Source organism: Ambystoma mexicanum, chromosome 11 (assembly GCF_040938575.1).
Source record: "Ambystoma mexicanum isolate Mex_15411 chromosome 11, UKY_AmexF1_1, whole genome shotgun sequence".
NCBI lineage: Eukaryota > Metazoa > Chordata > Amphibia > Caudata > Ambystomatidae > Ambystoma > Ambystoma mexicanum.
Window position 1 is genome coordinate 730,740,007 of NC_090934.1, and position 18,058 is coordinate 730,758,064.

The 18,058-nt window shown below is 43.0% G+C and overlaps 1 protein-coding gene across 12 annotated transcripts in view; it reads right to left on the reverse strand.

Moving 5' to 3' along the window:
* BMAL1 (basic helix-loop-helix ARNT like 1) overlaps positions 1 to 18,058 on the reverse strand; it is a 989,350-nt gene that overhangs the window by 947,774 nt on the left and 23,518 nt on the right. The window contains exon 1 of one of the 12 annotated variants that reach the window (XM_069623616.1): positions 5,618 to 5,688. The exons of the other annotated variants lie outside the window; for them this stretch is intronic. The gene's annotated coding sequence lies outside the window, so the exon portion shown is untranslated. Of the gene's footprint in view, positions 1 to 5,617; positions 5,689 to 18,058 lie in introns of those variants that run through there. 12 annotated transcript variants of the gene reach the window in all.

Below are 18,058 nucleotides of genomic sequence, written 5' to 3' on the forward strand. Positions count from 1 at the left end.
ACACTGTCCACCTTTATTTCTGCTGCCGTGGTTCTGCTGTGCGGGGTGCCCCAGGGCTCGGCCTTTTCCCTGGCCCTTTTTAACATCTATATTCGTCCTCCGATTCTGCTCATCTGCTCCTTTGGCTTTAGGCGTTACTCCTATGCTGACAACATGCAAATCGTCCGGCTGGGTGGAGCATCGCGCCTCAGTTTAGGAGTTGCCTATTGGCCGTGAGTGAGTGGATGGGCAGTAATTGGCTGAAATTAAATGGGGACAAGACCGAGGTCCTAGTAGTCTACTCCCACAAGGCCCATTAGCGATTGGTTCATCATCCACTCTGACCTGGTCCCCAGCTTTTTGGCCTTCAGAGCTTGGGACATGCCCCTCTCCGGTTTCTGAAGTAAAACATTTGGGAGCGATTCTCTGGGTCTTCTCATTACTGGATTAATGGATGGCCAAGTTGGGGCTGGCTGCAGGTTTCTTGCAGTTGCATGTTCTTTGTAAGGTTCTCCCTTTTCTTACTGTCCAACTGAGGCCCTTCGTGGCGGTTTATCTGGTCCTCAGTCGACTGGAATATTGTAATTCCCTCCGTTTAGCCCAGCCTCTGTATCTCCGTCATTGTTTGCAGCTTCTCGAAAATTATGCTGCACGTATCTGCACGGGTACCCCATATGTTGCCCACATTTCTCCTGTTCTTCGATCACTGCATTAGCTCCCGGTTCTTCAACGGGTCCAATTTAAATCACTTGTGTTAGTGCATCGGGCCTTTTATGGCTTTGGGACGGAATATCTCCAGGATAAATTTTGCCCATATGTGCCCTCTCGAGAACTACGCTCTAAGGGCTCCTGTCTTTTTGTGTTCCCATCGCTACCAGTTTAAGCATGTGGGGGGCTGCTCCTTTTCTGTGGCGGCTGTCAAATTGTGGAACTCTCTGGCAGCCCCACTTACGGCTACAAAAACTATTCTCGCTTTTCTGTTCTCATCCTTTTATTTCTTCTGTTAGTTGGTCTCTAAATCCCTCCGGTTTACTCTACCGCCAAGTTGCTTCGGCGAGCGTTCGCTTTACAAAAGTAATTAACCTAACATAACATGGGGCCATGACCTATGTGAATACTCAGTCCCAATCTAAATAAAAACGTAAGGACGTGTAACGATATGCTGAGTCCGCCATACTGAAACAAAGCAATTTCTAATGAGGGATGGATTGGCAAAGGAACTGTCACCCTTGAGGTATTGAAGTGATGACATGCGAGGGAGAGGGGTCCATCGAATGGGATAGGAGATTTAATTGGATACATTTGTTCAGGCTCTCGAGATCCATAACTGGTCTGACCTCACCCGGTTCCCAGAACAGAAATATCCTATGTGCTAGTCCCCCACTCCAGAAACACCAACTTTTAACCATCAAGAGCCACCTCTAGCACCCATGCACCAGACACCCCACCATTCCCCAATGAAATGGCAAGCCAGCCTCCTACCAGATAATCATGCCTTGGGCGGTGCAGGGATTGCAGCCCCAAGTGTCACCACCTTCCCTCGGGTTGCAAAAGCCCCTGCCCCCCCTCTTCAGCCGTGAAAAGGAATCCTACTGGAGAGGGGTGGGGGTGCAAGGGTGTGTATAAGGGATGGCACAAGAAGGGGGTGCGCACCTGTAAGAGATTAAAGGGTAGGGGATTAAGAATGTGTGTGTGGAGGGGATTAGGATTGTGTGTGGGGGAAGGGGATTAGGATTGCGAGTTTGGGGGAGTGTGGGGGTGGGAGGGTGCTAGGGAGAGGTTTTATGTGTATGCTTCATCCCCTCTACTAGTTAGACCCCCAGCACTTTTAGCTGGACTTCTGGACATTTTTCTTTCTATCCTGAATGAGTGGGGCCTTTTTCCAGAAATTCATTCTTATTTTTTGCTCTGGTTTTTGGGAACTCTGTTCTCTGTATTTAACTTTCTTATGGAGTCTGCTTTCCTCCACATCTCCTATGGCATCTTTATTGTACTTTTGCAGGCCACACCACCCTATGCGCAGTGATGCTGGGGTCCCCATAGGTCCTCCTTTGAGATTATTTTGCTATCCTTACGTAACTACTGTTCTTAATGATAGAGGGATACATTGTACCCTTCCTAAAACTGAACTGTGTGAGATTAGCACACACCACCCTATGACGAGTGCTAAGGGAATGCCTTGTAACACCCTTCTCTCTGCTACTGTGACGTTTTAGTCACACAAACCACCCTCCAGTTACAGCTGGTGGCAGTGGACGTGTTCTAACTGTTGTGCCGTTATTTATCGCAGACTAGGCGCCCTGTTGGGCACAATAGGGTCACATGTCCCAACATGGTGGCTCCTTTCTTTTTTCACCATTTCTAGTGTGGTTATTTTTTGTTAGCCCTACTTCTACCATTCTGGGAAGGGGCGGGGGGGTCTATGTAAGTGTTTTGCCTTTGGTGGGAACCCTTGGGTGGCCCCGCCTAGGGGCTAGGCTCCAGTGTGTCTGGGCAGGCAGACGTAGGGAAGGTGTTTTTCACTCCCCTGCCCTTTGTCTGCCAGAGTGCCTGAATGGAACCAGTGCCCACTGGGACGGCTGGCTGTCCTGATTGGACAGTCAGCCGCCCCCTTCTGTAAAATGCTGAGCGAGTTTGTAAAGGAGTGTGTGGTGAAATTGAATAGAAGGTGGGGTTCCTGAGGTGAAAGGCAAGTCGACCACTGGAAACTGAAGTAACTGAACAAGACAATGACCAGAGACGCCTGCAGACTTTGCATCACTGAAGCGACCACTGCTGCCCTGACCCCAACTTCTACTCGACAGAGGAGCTCCCAAGAGGCTGACTTCTTCCCTTCCGATAGTGAGACCAACCAGCCCTGAGACAACCTACAAACTGAGCCATCTCCTGAGGTGCCGTGTCTCTCCAGAGCAGCAGACCACAAATACCTGGAGACCTCCGACCCATTTGCAGTGGATCCTCTTCGCAAAGCTGAATCCGTCCAAGTCTTTGCTGAGCTCCAAATGAACCTCCAGAGACACAATCCGACTCCTCAAAGTCCCTTCACCAGAATTCAGGACTTCAGTAGCGAATACCGCCCTTTGTGTGGAACTGATCAAAAAGGCACCAAAAACACAGGCTGATCGAAGAGGCTGAAGAAATCCGTGCCACGGGTCCTCCCTCGAAACTAAACCCGAGACATCCCCTTCAAAGTCCATCCTCTCATCACCAGACCGAGGAATCCGGAGACCGGGACCATCGCCGCTACATAGGTTAGAAGAAATGTTAGTAGCTGGATTATCCTCTAAAGTACTGCGTGGTGAAAGTTACTGCTTACCTGACACCGAGAAGTCGCTCCAGAGCGTTGGAGTGCGAGAAGAGGTGTCCACTCTAACCTGTGACCCAAGCTGCCGGTGTGTGTCCCCTTTGAGAGTCCTTTTTCAGGGTCTCCATCATTGTGTTAACTCTGCAAGTATCTTGTCCTAGAGACTTAAAGAATCCACAGGAACTTTTGTTGTCCTGATGCTTCATAAGACTTTGTGCCCTCTTCGAACTGACTTTTGCATAGAGTTGGGGATCGGACTTTTAAAGCTTTAGTGTGCTAAGAAACCGCCTCTATTACGTTAAGCTCTTCTACTGTAGTCTAACCAAGTCTTTCCTAAAAGACTTTATCTTATATGGTTTTGCTAACTAAACACAATTACTGTGTATCGTTGTCTGTGCGTTCAGTGCGCGGTATTACCGATAGTACGGTAGAACTGTCAGTGTAAACGCTGTAACAATTGTAACCGCGATCAACAACCAACTAAGCAGTGGCTTTTGAAAAGTGTTAATAAGTATCTGTGTTTATTGATGAAGTGGTGTAAGTATTTAAAGACTTTCCTTGTGTAAATAAAATATATATTTTAATTTTTTTTATTATATACATACTTTAATATAACTTTATTGGTTTAAGTGTTTCTGTGCTAATTGGGTTCAGTGTACTTACCTACAGCTCACATCTTCCTCCTATGATAAGCCTGACTGCTCTGCCACTCTACCAAGGTTCCATGAGTAGTACAGACTGATACTAAGAGTTGGGGACCTGTATACCAAAAGGGACAGTTTTATGAAGTCTTTCCTCAAGTGGACTTTAGGAAACCTCCCCTTACAGGGAGTTTAGGAGTGTGAGTAATGAGGGGCGGGGGCCTTTATGAGTGTGTGGGGGCATAAGGGTGTGTGCATGGAGGGAATAGTGCACAGAGTAAGAGGGTAGGAGTTTCAAATATTAATCAAGCCTCAATTTGCACTTGCCTAATGAAAACTGACTTGGTCCCAGTCTAACAAATTTGCAATTGTGGTTTGGATGTACACAAGTATGTTAGGTTTGTTTTATTGCTTTGTAATTGGTACAGAGAACTTAGAACGGGGATACTTAAACCACTTTTACATGGCCAAAGTTATAACTGTCATCAGCGTTTAAGCATTTGCATTCAATGTCTGAGTCTGCTTGTTTATTTAAACAGGCTAAATTTAATCATATTGCCTTAAGAATAAGAACAGGGAAGATGGCATATTTAGCATCGTGGAGTGTATTTTATCCCTTTAATTTCAACTAATGTATGCCAGTTTATGTTTCTTTTTAATATATGATAATGTGGAGAAATGAAAATTTATTCTTAAGTGTGTTTTATGCCCATGGGGACGGTTTATAGGTACTTTTAAGAGGTTAACTGTTTATTAACTTTCTTATGAGGGTGAACATTTATATTATTTGTATTAAAGTAATTATGTACTGTATTTTTGGAAAAGACACAGGAACCACTTGATGATTTTCTGCACTAATTGAATTTAATTAATGATTAGATACAGTTAACGGCTAACATAAGAGACCCCAATGTTAATGTTTTAAATTGTCTTGTCACCTCAATTTTTCATAAACATACAGACAAAAATAAAATTTTACAGAGATTAGGTTTCAATCCACCCAGCACACTGCGTAGCTTACATTACAGCCAACTCCTCATGGTTAAGAGAATCTTAAAAGTATGAAGACCTTTTTTTGCTCCTTAAGTGCACAGATATATTTACAGCCGCAGCCCACTGCATGAAGAAACCTCATATGCTGGAAGGCAATTATACACATACACATATACACACACACCTAGGCTACAGAATGGCTCTTATATGCCCTCTTTATTCACCAGAAATATGAATAAATGCAACAAGAATAAGAAAATAAATGAATAAAAATAATTTGGATAAAATATTTCACAGTTGACACAGCTGCACACCTTCATCTCGCCAGAACTTCACTGGAAAGCTCCCAAACAGGTAAGCAGAGAGATCTTTTGCATCAACGGGACTCGAAGCAGGAAGCAGTGTGTCCACTCTTCCAATGAAGCTTTCTCTGTCTGTCTGGATGCCTTTCATTTTTAAGCCATCCGCAAAGTCTTTACCTGTTGCCATGGGCACCCAGCCAGAGTGACCCGTGGTAACTGTAAGAGGCAAAACACTTTGCTTTATCATGAAAAGGCGAAAAAAAAGGCTACATGACTTTTCTTCAGCTTTGCAAAATTCCCTGACAATGTTATCTAGTACCAGCTGCCAACTTCTTCAAAACAGTCCTTAAAGCAATGCAGAAGCAAGAAAACGTGTTTGCCAGTGGAACAATACAAACCATGTTACGAGTTTGCATCAAATGCAGCTTTCACTGAGGCCTAGAGAAAATGTGCAGATTCACCAAAGCCTGAAAAAAAAGGTCCATGACGACTCTGGGAGTACCCAAAATGCAATACACACAGGCAACATGTTTTATTCAAAAGCATTACAGACCTTTGTAAAGAAGAGTTAGAGAAAGCATTGCAGAGGTTCTCAGAGAGAGGTTATTTTGAGAAACACTGACAATCAGCCAAAGAGCGGATTTCTACCAAAACTAGAGAACTACTACAGACCATGCGTTCTTCACAGTCTTTGATACATGTGTCCAAAGATTCTGTACAGAGCTTTAAAGTGAAGCAGATTATCAAGAAACACTGGCATATTTTGACCTGTGATGGGAAGAATGAAGAAGAAGTCTTTAGCACATTACCTACATTTGCATACAAGAGGAGCAGCAACAATAAAGATCTTCTGACGAGTACTAGAAGTGAGGTACAAGATCGCGACCATAATATGAGAAGAGGTACATTTCCATACCTACATTGCACTAATTGCAATGATAGGGTGACACATTATTTCATCCAAAGACTGGTGAACCTATCTTCTTGAAACAATTTGCTACTTGCGATACACCCAATGTAATATATTGCATCAGGTGTCCTTGTGGCCTCCGTTATGTGGGGCAGACAACAGAAATTCTAAAATAGATGGAATGAGCACAGGTCGAATGTAAGGATTAGGAATATGAATTCATCCGTAGCTAGACACTTTTTTTTTTTTTTTAAACAGAAACACCAAGTAAGCCAGATGTGTTTTTAGATTTTTGAGAAAATATCAAACAATGTGAAAGGCATAATCTCCAGAGAAGAGAACGTCAAAGAGAGGCCTTCTGGATTGACAGACTGGGCTCTGTGGCTGAAAGATGATCAACACTGCTATATATGTGTAAATGATTGTACTTTAGGGATTATTTACCACACTCATGATATCCATGTGTTAAGATCTCTATGATATGCATTGATATTTGTTTATTTTATTCATTGTTCACTTGTTAGGTGCCTATACAGCAAGTAAATATCGTTTGAAAGCACCCACAGAGCAAAGGGAGGGAACAGAGTGTGAAACACATTAGTAAACAAAAAATAAGAAAAACAGTGGGGGGGGGGGAAGAAAGGGAAAAAAGAAATTAAAAAACGAAAAAATTTAAAACGACGAACCTACTATGCGTTGTGAGTATTCAGAATGTGCAAGTGCAGCAAGGAAGAGGGAAGGGGGGTATGGGGGGGCGAAGTGCTGAAGCGTCTGTGCTCATGCATATTAGAAGTGCATGGTGAGGGGAGTGCTACACAGCAAGGGGCCACGATGGCTAAGTGCAAGCCTCCAAGGCGAAGGGAGTGCAAGGGGAAATGCTGAGGGTAGACAGGAGCTGGGGTGATTGGGTGTGGGTGGTCTGGGGCCCAGAGGATGCACGAGGGCCCAGGACACCAATGTCAGCAGCTGTGCAAACTAGCAGAGGAGAGAAGAAGGGAAGGAGGGGATAAAGAGGAAAGTGTTCAGGAGATTCCTGAATTTAAGGAAGTTCTGCTCAAGGCGCAGAGAGAGGGCGAGGCTGTTCCATAGGTGGGAGCCAGAGAAGGAGCGTGATCGACCACCTACTCTTTTTAGCAAAACGCTTTATACACAGAGAGAACGCAGAGGTCTTGACGGAGAGTATTTAGTGAGATTAAGTTGAAGATAGTGTGGTCCCTGGGCCCAGACAGCCTTGGGGAGGATACACAGGGATTTGAATTTAATCCATGTAGCAACCGGGAGCCAGTGAAGCCTTTTAGGGCTCGAAAGAGGTGGTCCCTGGGTTTAAGGCCAAGGATAAGTCTAGCTGCCCTATTCTGGATTAACTGAATGGGGTCGCAGAGTGGAAGAAGGTAGATTCAGAAGGCTATTGCATTAGTCAAGCCTAAAGAGAACCATGGCTTGGGAAAGTGAGAAAAGTAAGAACCGAAAGTGGAACTAAATGTCCCGAGTGTGAGGGAGGAAGGAGAGAGGAGTCGAAGAGGACTCCCAAGATTTCTGGCTTCAAAGGAAGGAGCAGGGGGAGAGCCCATGGAGGAAGGCCAGAGTGAGGGTGAGAAGGAGGGAACAGGGGTCAGAATGGGAAGGATCTCAGTTTTACAGGCATTGAGTCACAGATCGTTGGGGGTGCACCAGAGCTGGATGGCAGATAGGCAGTTGGGAGGATGAAAGGTGAAAAAGGGTCAGCAGAAAGTTGGAAAAAGTTGTGCTTCATCGGCATAACACTGGAAGTTGGAGGAGAAAGAGGAGATGAGGCGAGCAAGCAGAGCAAGGTAGATGTTAAAGAGCCAAGGGAAGAGATTAGAGCCCTGGCGGACACCACAGGTGGAGAAGGAAGTAGGAGAGGAGAAGGAGACCTGTCAGTTAGGAAGGATGTCAGCCATTCCAGTGCCCGGTCCGAGATACCAAGGTTATCGTGGAGCGTTGTACGAGGATGGAATGGTTGACTGTGTCAAAGGCACAGGATAGAACGAGTAGGAGGAGTACAGATGGGGAGTTGGAGTCAAGAGATGCGAGCAGTTCTTCACAGGTTTTCAGAAGAGCGGTCTTCGAGCCTCTGTGCCTCTGGATGCTCGGAATCGTGGAGACCACCAACAGGTTCGTGTGCGAGTTGAGTTGGGGCAAGGCCAGCTTCTCCAGCAGTTTCACCATGAAGGGGATGATGGAAATAGGGCAGTAGTTGGCTGGACAGGTAGGGTCTACTAAAGGTTTTTTCAGGAGGGGTGCACAAGGAGTGCTTGAGGGAGGAGAGGAAAGATCCAGTGGCAAAAGAATGATTACAGAAATCAGCGAGTGCGGGGGCAAGAGAGCCAATGTTGTCCTTGATGAGCAAGGGGAAACCCGTTTAGAAGAGACCTTCATGGAGCAGACAACTCTGGTAACTTCTTCAGGTGTGACAGGGGAGAGGAAGGAGAAGGGTGAGGAGCCAATATGTGCTGAAGATGGTAGCCTAGGTAATATATTAAAAGAGAAGTATAATATAACTTTGAGATATATGATTTGTAAAGGGAGTTGTCCCCATTGTGTACCCAATTCTACTGTTATCTTTATTCTAATATCGTTTTTTGAAATACTTAGAACATGTTTTCTGAGACTTCAAAGATATCACAGAAGGATTTAGTACTAATATATACTGTTGATACGGATTATTGTGTGTTTTTGCACATTAGTTGTCCTTGTAATTTTCCTTGGGAATAAGGCACACTTTTTAGGTTTAATGTGGAATATTTAAAGGTGTCCCACAGTGTCCACCTACTACTGAGCTCAGTACAGTTAATACCTTAATGTATTAGACCAGACTTACCATTACACTTGTGTATTGTTCACTTGTATCTGCGTACTACTACGTGCAACATCACGCATACACCCCACAAGATATTTAAAAAAAAAAAAAGTCAGATTATAAAAAAAATAGGAAGAAACGTTTGTTTGCATTGTAATGACGATCTTGGTGACTGTTTCGCCACTTTGAAGAAGGGTTAAGATATATAACTTGGTATTCAAAAAGGTACTTAATCATTGCATTTGCATTTTCAGTAGATTGGCAACATTTTATGTCCTTTAATATTCACAGTGCCAAAATATGTTGTTGCCATGTCCAAGATGACACAGATGAGTTACTGAGAAGGTTGGTCCTTGTATAATTATTATGTCAGGATAGGAGGTATGTGACTCTCACAATTCTTGTTGTAAGCAACCTTGCAGTAGAGATAGTTTGAATTACTTATCTGACCTATTTGTTTTTTATGTCACTGTAGATGTTCCATCTATGTGTTTTGAGACAGCTAGAGTTATTTTCTTTTCACATCTGCATATTTTTACATTGTATTTTGTATTCGCTTTGAGTTTTTTTGATTATATATTTTTGCATATGTTGTTTACAGTTTGCTCTGAGGAAGGAACTGTGATCCGAAATGCATTGGCCAAGTTCACATATGTCTCCAAGCAACTGTTCATATTATGTTATATAAAGAAGGACCACTATGAAATAGTGTTGTGTACCTTAATATGATCAGATTTTGAATTCAAGGGATATCTCATTAACATAATGTGATACTGTACGGTCAGATCTGAGGAGGTCTCTCCAGAGTTTTCCCCTATGCCATTTTCACCACATGCATTGTGGTTACCGGCCTGCAGTTTATAAAGTTATTGATTTACTTCATACATATTACATACCAATAAGGTGGTGCCCACCTTTTTTCATTCATTTTCTGTATTTTTTGTTTAACATATTTATCTGTGCAGGCCTCAGAACATTCACTTGCCATGTCTCGTGATAACTGGCGAGTAAGAACTGGTGTGCTTTGTGTACTTGGAGGATTAAGGGGTCAGACATTTCACGCCTGGAAGTAACTTGCAACTTCAAAGTTCTATCCCTGTATATGTGCTTTTAGGAACGATTGTCCAAATTACAGTTTAATTACCTGAAGTCACTATTGGAGAGTAAGAAAAGTGCAATTTGGGTATGTTACGTGTTAATGGGTGTGGGGGGGGGGGTGGGCAGCAGCGATGTGAGCAAGACGCATTTGTTCTGAGCTCTAATGAAGATCCGACATTGAATAGATTTCCTAACATCCAAACTGAGTGAAAACAAAGTAAAATTAGCTCAGCAACAAGAACAGAACATTGGAGGGACGAGGAGAAACACTTTCCGACTTGGAAAAGTGAGTGTTCTGTGAACAGCGGGAGGCCGAGTGGAAACAAGAAGATGGAATGGGTTGCCTTAAAAATGGTGGGCGCCATCCAAAGAGTGAAACAACACCGAGAGTTTCAAGGAGGAGGTGCAGTGGAGTGAAGTTGCGGGCGAAATATAGCTCTGTCCCTCCTACGCCCCTAGCAACAGGCAGGAGGGAGTGATAACCACAGAGGCATTACATGAGGACCGGCGGCAGTGCAAAGAACAGAGAACAAAAGGTGAGGCGAAGCTAGCGCTGCACTGGGAACTTGGCCCAGTGAGGGACGTGAGCGCCTGCTTAAACGTTGCACCGGAGTGCATAGTGGGACACAGAGGAGGTGCACCATCCCTAACCAGACTGTTACACATTGGCACGACCAGTAGTGCAGATGGAGGGATACTATCCCCCCCCCCCCCGGACAGCGAGTAGCGATTTCCTGACCTCAGCCCCCTTCTGATCACAGAGCAGCTGAGAGACCCCCCCAAACTCCCCATTCCCCACTAACCACATACGGAAGTCTGTGATTGCTAGAGGCCTGTGGTGCCCATCGGTGTGGGGAGGACACACAGGGTACTTCAGACATGATAACCAGATCCTGATCTGAGCCGGGAGGGACAGTGGAAGTGGGGAAAGATTGGAAGATTTGACTACAGCCATGGACAATACCAAGGGAATTGTAACAGGGAGCAGCTCCACAGAGGATGAATAATGGCATAAGCAGAGTGGGCATAATAAAGTCTGCAACACTGAGGCACAAATAACACAATAAAACACAGCAAGCAGGCACTGGAACGTGCAGGAGACCCATGCCAGAAGGGAATAAGAGTAAAACCCCTGCAAAACCACTGCAAACAAAAATGCACGTGTTTGCCAAAAAAGGAGAGCAAAAACAAGAGCCTATAGAGAACGAGGGGCAACCAATTACAAATAACCAAGGAGCCCTGGTGGAGGGAGCAGATACTAGGGTCCTAAAAGCAATCACAGCCCTGAGATCATCAATGGAATCCCGCATTGACGAAATTAAGTGTGATGTGAGCGTTCCTGCGGCAGGATGTGCGGAACCTAGCAAGCAGGGTGGGTGAGCAATATCAACTACCACGAAAGATTTACAAGTGACAGTACAGGAACAAACGAAGAAGGGCCAGATGCTGCAGGACCGGGTGGAGGATGTGGAAGGGAGGGCACTGAGAAGTTATATTAGGGTCCTGGGACTCCCAGAGGAGACCCTACCACATATATTGAAAACATGCTGCTTCAAGAAATTGGTCCCGGATCATTATCACAAGGGTTCACAGTGGAGAGAGCCCACAGAGCATTGACCAGATGACCCCTCCTCCTGGGGCCCCACCCAGACCAATCATTGTGAAGATATTGAACTTTAGAGATAGAGAAAAAATATTTGCCTTTTCAAGAAAGGGTTGGGGGTGATCAGGAGGAGAAGATCTGCCAAGCTAGCAATTTACCCGGACTACACCCTACAAGTTCAAAGAAGGAGAGGTCAATTTGTTCCAGCGAAAGAAACACTTCGACAACAGGATGTGAAATACAGGTTACTGTCCCCGGCAAAGCCGAAAGTGATACATGTAAGGAAGATCTGGGTTTTTCCGATGCCCCCGAGGAAGCCAACGCATGGATGGATATGAACAAAATGAAGCCGATGACAGAGTAAAATAATAACACACGACATCTTACTCGAAGCAGGGATGCCGCAATAAGAAAGGAACTTGGATGCAGAGACACCAGAGAAAGCTATGATTATGGGATCAGAATTAACTGGGCTGATTTTGTGGAGTCCCTTTTTCTCCTATTTCCTGGAACTGGAATCTGCTGTGATGGGGATTGGACCCCTTTATTTTCAATAGCATTATAGCTATCCAGACTTCCTTACTAATTGACATTCACAAAGATTTACCATTTCTGACTTCCATATCAATTGACATTTACAAAGATTTACCATTACTGGCACCTATCCTGCTTTAGTATTAATTCATTACTAAATAGCAATTGCTCATTGCACAACTGGACTCACGCCTTGATAACGACCAGATTGGTCGAAACACTTGTCAGCTGTTTATGACCAATAAATCTTGCACAAAGCAAATGACCATGAAATCGGCTGTTTACGACCAATTAATATTGCTCAAGCAGAAGATTTTGGAACCATAAACCAACGTCTCCTAATATCTGAAACTGCGCTTTGGACATGCCTTTACTTCATCTTTTCTGTTTCATGTGTCCTGGTGCTTGCTAGGGGGCGCCAGCAAAAGGGTTTCCAAAGCAGCAGTATCGCATACTGTATTTAAAAAGTGGTATTGACTAGCGCACTGCTACCTTACGACCCCCAGGTTTCCTTATTAAAAACAGTCATGCAATTCCATTCCTAACAATTTAAGTTGTTGAATAATGCAGAACTACAGTATTGCTGCTGTAAAAAACTGTATTGTTTTTTTAAAAATGTTTTATTAATGATTATAGTTTACAGAAATAATATTCATTTGATGTAATAAAAACTCAGGATTTGCAACAATTGGGATGAAAGAAAATAAATAGCAGAAAAACAAGGAGGATTCGAATAGAAGAGCAAAAAAATAAATAAATAAACCAGACGAGAGGTCAAAACTATTTGTTAGTCATGAATCATTATTTGAATGGTTAAGTCATAAATGATTTAACCTCTTAACCTAGCTTGATCGAGCTCTATCGATTCTCAGCATACAGTCATTTTCTTTTATGAGTAGGTATTGTTCAATGTGGGAGGATAGGTTTTCCGAACACGTGATGTCAGAATTGTACTATTCTGAAATTCAACTTCTTGTTTGTGCTGGTCATCAGATTTGACTGTTTCTTAGGGGGATAACTGGTGGTATCCCACAGGAAGCATGTTCGTGTATAGCAGTCTTTACTTATTCAGTGCTTTACAGTCCATGAATATATGATAGAGTGATTCAGTTTCATCATTGCTTTTACAGAAGCGCATTGGGAGGTGCTTGACCCGTCTCGCTTTCTTGTTGATAGAACTTTGTTAGTCAGCAAGATGTTTAATCTTATTCTTAAAAAATGATCTCTTGTTTGCCGGCAAGGAAATAGAGCGAGGTATGAGGGTAGTTGGTTAAGTCCTCTGGCTTCAGCTAGACCTCTTATGGAGAGTTTGTAGTTTTCTATTGTGTTAATCCAATCTGTTCTTTGTATCTTTTTTTTAACTTCCAAAGGGCGCTGTATCGGGAGTTTCCTCCGACATATCATAGTCGTTGAGGAGGACTGCAGCCTTTCTTCCAAGATTTCAATAGAAGATTGTGTGACGTGGTTGAGTTGTCTTTTAGAATCACTGTTGATGGTATCTTATCATTTGATAGCAGTTTCCTGTAGCGGTCTAAGGACTTCCAGGTTGTAATCAACCTCAAGGATTGGAGCGCAAATTGGAATTGAATCTGGGCGATTGGCAATGATTTAGGGAATCCAAATATTTTTCTCCAAAATATTGCTTCTAAAGTGTCCCATATGGTCCAATATAGATATAGGAAGGCTTCTGCTCCATAAGTAATGATTGCCACTACCTTGGTTCTATAGAACATGATGATCGGTTTTATGGAGAATTTCCCATACTTCCTATGGAGGGTTACTCCTTGTCGGGCTAGGGCTACTATTTTAGTACGAGGATAATTGACCCATTATTTCTCATTTTTGCTTTGGTTCAATAGTACTCCAAGGTATTTATGACATTTAACTTCTTCCAATTTTTTTTGTATGTAGAAATAGTATATTTTTCTTTTTCTTGTTTGTTGGTTGATGGGATAGTGACATGTAATCTGATGATGTGTTTATTTCTAGATCGTTCCCCATTACGTAGCTCTCAAGAGCTTGCAGCGGTTTTTGCATGCCAATATGAGTCCTATCCAGTAGGACAAGGTCGTCTGCATACATTAGGTACGGAACCGCTGTTCCGTTTAGTATTGGAGGATTTGCCGACAGCAGATTTTGTGTAGATTGAATATGTGATGTGTAAAGGTTATATAAGGTTGCTGCCAATGGGCAGCCTTGCTTCAGTCCATTCCGTGAGTGAATTTCTCCTGATAAGGCACCATTGTGTTAATCTTACTGATGTGTTGGAATTACTAGAGCCCATCAAAGCTCTATACTCAAACGGGCATTTCCATGTTATCAATTTTTGCCAGAGTTTCTCCCGATTAACAGTATCGAGGGCTAATTTGAAGTCTATAAAGACTGCCAAGATTTGCACTCTGTTTTTGATGGCCTCGAGCTTGAGTAGGTTTAAAAATCAGTAGGTCGACGTTTGTCCCGACTCCTTGGATAAACCCGGTTTGCCTGGGGTCCCTTCTGTTATTTTTCGCCCATTCATTCAGGCACAGCAGGAGGAAGGATGCAATCTTCCTGTCTTCCATGATGCTGGAATTGATTTGTAGGTGATGACTAGTTCAAAGAGAAGACAGCAAAGGTCTGCCCAGGCCTCAAGATTAGATTTCAGTATTTGGTTACCGAGGCCGTTCGGGCCTGGAGAGTCCTATGTGTGTTAATAGTTGTTCGGACTCCAACTCAAGCTCCCATTTCTGGCATGGATTGTGGTCGTAAAATACGTTGAGGTGCTCATCTGATTTTATTTCGTAGTTGTGTAAAATGAACAGCCCAGGTGGATTCTGTGACGTTAGCTACCAAACAGTCTGGGTAAGTATCTTGAGCATTTAACATCTTCCATAGGTCTCTAGTGTTACGACCGGCTAGTGCTTTAAGCATCTTTTATGCATCATTCTGAGTCTGTATATGCCGGTTACTGATGAGCCAATTTTTGTAGTAATGTTTACAGGATTTAATCCATGTGCTTTGTTGGTCTAGAGGAAGTTGCTTGGTAGTCTTTAATTTGTTTCTTAAGTCCTTTTTTCTGTCAGCAATGTCTTTGTTGTATGCATGAGTATGTGAGATCGATCCAACATTCTTAAATTTGAGTGGATGCCTGAACGGGAGAAGAATCCAATTGTAATCTATTTTTTTATGTCATTCATCGTGCTATTGATGAAGGTTTGTTTTAGGCGTTTAGATTGCTCGTCTGAAATTCGTAATCGTGTGCTATTTGCAGTAAGTTCCAAGTCTGGTAGGCAAATTGTTGGAGCTCTTAGTTAGTGGCATTTCCAGGTGATTGATAACATATGGTGGTCACTTTTATCTGAGGTACAATTTTTAGAATATCCATTGCCCTCCTAAGGATGCTAGACATGAAGGTATAGTCTAAATATGCCCTGGAGTTGCCTTGGCACCACGTAGGTACTGGCAGAATATCGCCTTTCGTTTGGCCATTAAGATCAGTTCTCTTTGTGCTGCTTCTTTCAGCCAGGCCTTTGCTTTTGGAGGTAGTTTGGACAAAGGGAATGGAGTTCCAGTTTTGGATAATAGATGGAAGGTCCTGTCTCTAAATTCTGAACTCTGCTGTTGGGAATCAAGCACGGGTATCATCAATTTTTGCACATAGGTTATCGATGAAGAGGTCATTTACTGCAGCAGGATTCCAATATAGGTTAATTGGACCTATGATTTGTATTGTTGGATTAGGATTGCTTGATAAATCTTTGTTACCATCATGGCTCTGGAACTCCATTATGAGAGTTTGTATGAAGTGATTTGGGTAATGTGTCTCGACTCCTATGTTTGTCCCGAGTTTTATGAGTGTCAGACGGTCAGCTGATGGTCGTCCTTTTCCCCTAGTTATAGCAGGATTCAAGAAGAAAACATATGCATCACTAATGGGTTCTTTTGAAATCCACGTTCCATGCAGACACAGGATCTCATAACTCTTCAAATCTTTATTCTGATGGTATACAGGTGACTCGACCCTCTTGTGTTCCATGAGCATAGGATCCATGATGCTTTGTTATCAGTCCGTATTAGTTATGGTTTCTTTTTAGTTGATGGACAATCTGGTCTATTCTTGGCCAATGTTTACTATCGTTTTCTTTGCCTTCTGCATCCTTTCATTTGGTGAATGCAATAGTTCCAGACTTTAAATTCATCTGGTCCATTTTGGTCAATTCAGACCTGCCATGTTGAGTGAATTTTCTTTTGTCAGATGAGTTATTTGGGCCAGGCTGTGTCTCTGACCAGAGTTGTGTTGTGTTGTGTTAGTGAGATGTTAGTGAGATTTCCTTCCAAGTTTCAGTTAAAGCATAACCCATCTGTTGAAACGCGTATTGTTTTTCTAAGATATCTCTGTGTATTCTATTAGAACTAAATTGGACAGCCACTCAGTCGGATCTTCGTTCCGATATAAATTTGAGTCGAATAATGTCTTTTGCAGAGACGTTTTTCAAGTCACAGGCTGCTTGAAGTAGTTTTAGAACATTTGTTCAGTTTAGTTTAGTATAAAGATCTTCACTTTCTTTTAGCATTCTTTCGATAATGATCACTTTTATCTCAGATGACCACCTGGTGTTTGGATGTGGGTACAAATGGTCTCGCATTACAGGAGAGAGTGGAATCCTTCTAATGGGGTAAAGCTTCTGTATTGCCAACTCCCTTTTTTGTTCCACTGTATGAAACATGTGGTCACGTGAGGCGAATAGGAGGTCACATTCTGAAGTTTCCTCGATCTTTTCGGAACATAGGGAGATTTCCAATTCGGTATCAGATATATCTTCAGAGGTTAGGTCCGAGATGATTATAAAGGTCGATTCCTCATTTGTGTTTGGATGAGAAAGGTCTTTAGGCTGTTGGTCAGTTATATCCTCTTTATTAGTCTTGTTAGGTTTGTCCTGTGATTCTGTTCCTATTGAGTATAGTGAGAGATTTAATAGGATATCGCGCTGTAATTAATGGAATTCTTGGATGGATTGACTTGCCGTTTGAATGGCATCTTGGTTACCGTTTTAGTAGGGTAGTCAGATGTAACTGGTGGTAATTGTAAATTCCGCAGCAGCGCCCTTAACCCTTTGTTTTATCTTTTGGCCAAGCTGGTTGGTTTTTCTGTTTACCATTAGTTTTCTTCTTGGTTGATGGCATATTTGGCTTCTGTTTAGTATTTGCTGTGTCAAATATCAAAGGTTGTGTTAGTTTCAGCTGACTTTCAGTTAGAGTCCGTCTTGATTCGGTAAGATCAATGTTCGGTATGACACCATTGGTGTTAGGCAGGGTATTTGTCTTTGGACTTATGCCAATTGGCACGTATATTGGGCCTAATGTCGTAGATGAATCTGCGATTCCATTTTTGGTAATTCCCTCTCTATGTTGTCTATTGTCGACAGGCTGGATTGGGAGCATTATCTCCTTCCATGGTTGGATGTCACGTGGCCTGTGGGCTTGTTTTTTTTTTCCAACATTTCCATCAAGGCTGTTAAGGTTGCTTTATCGAGGTGGTCAGTTCTAGCGATCTCAAATAATCGAGCTTGCCATCTCATCGAAGTCTCAGCCTCTGTGTCAAGCCGAGTTTGGATTTTGGCTATAAAGGCTTCCATGTGAATCTGTTTGGTGTGAATGAGTGCAAGGAGGGTAGCTTGGTCATTCATGGAATCTCCACAAGCCTCATATAGCTTTAGAAAAGGTGCTAAAGCAATTGTTGGTGCTGAAATCAGTAGATTTTGCAAGTCAAGCATGGTTGTGGGAATGGAAGGATATGTTTCCCGGAGTATCCATTTCACATGTGCATTTATTTATTTTTTTTATTTTTTGTCTTCAAGGGAATGGGAGTCGATCAAGTGGCCATTCTCTATGGT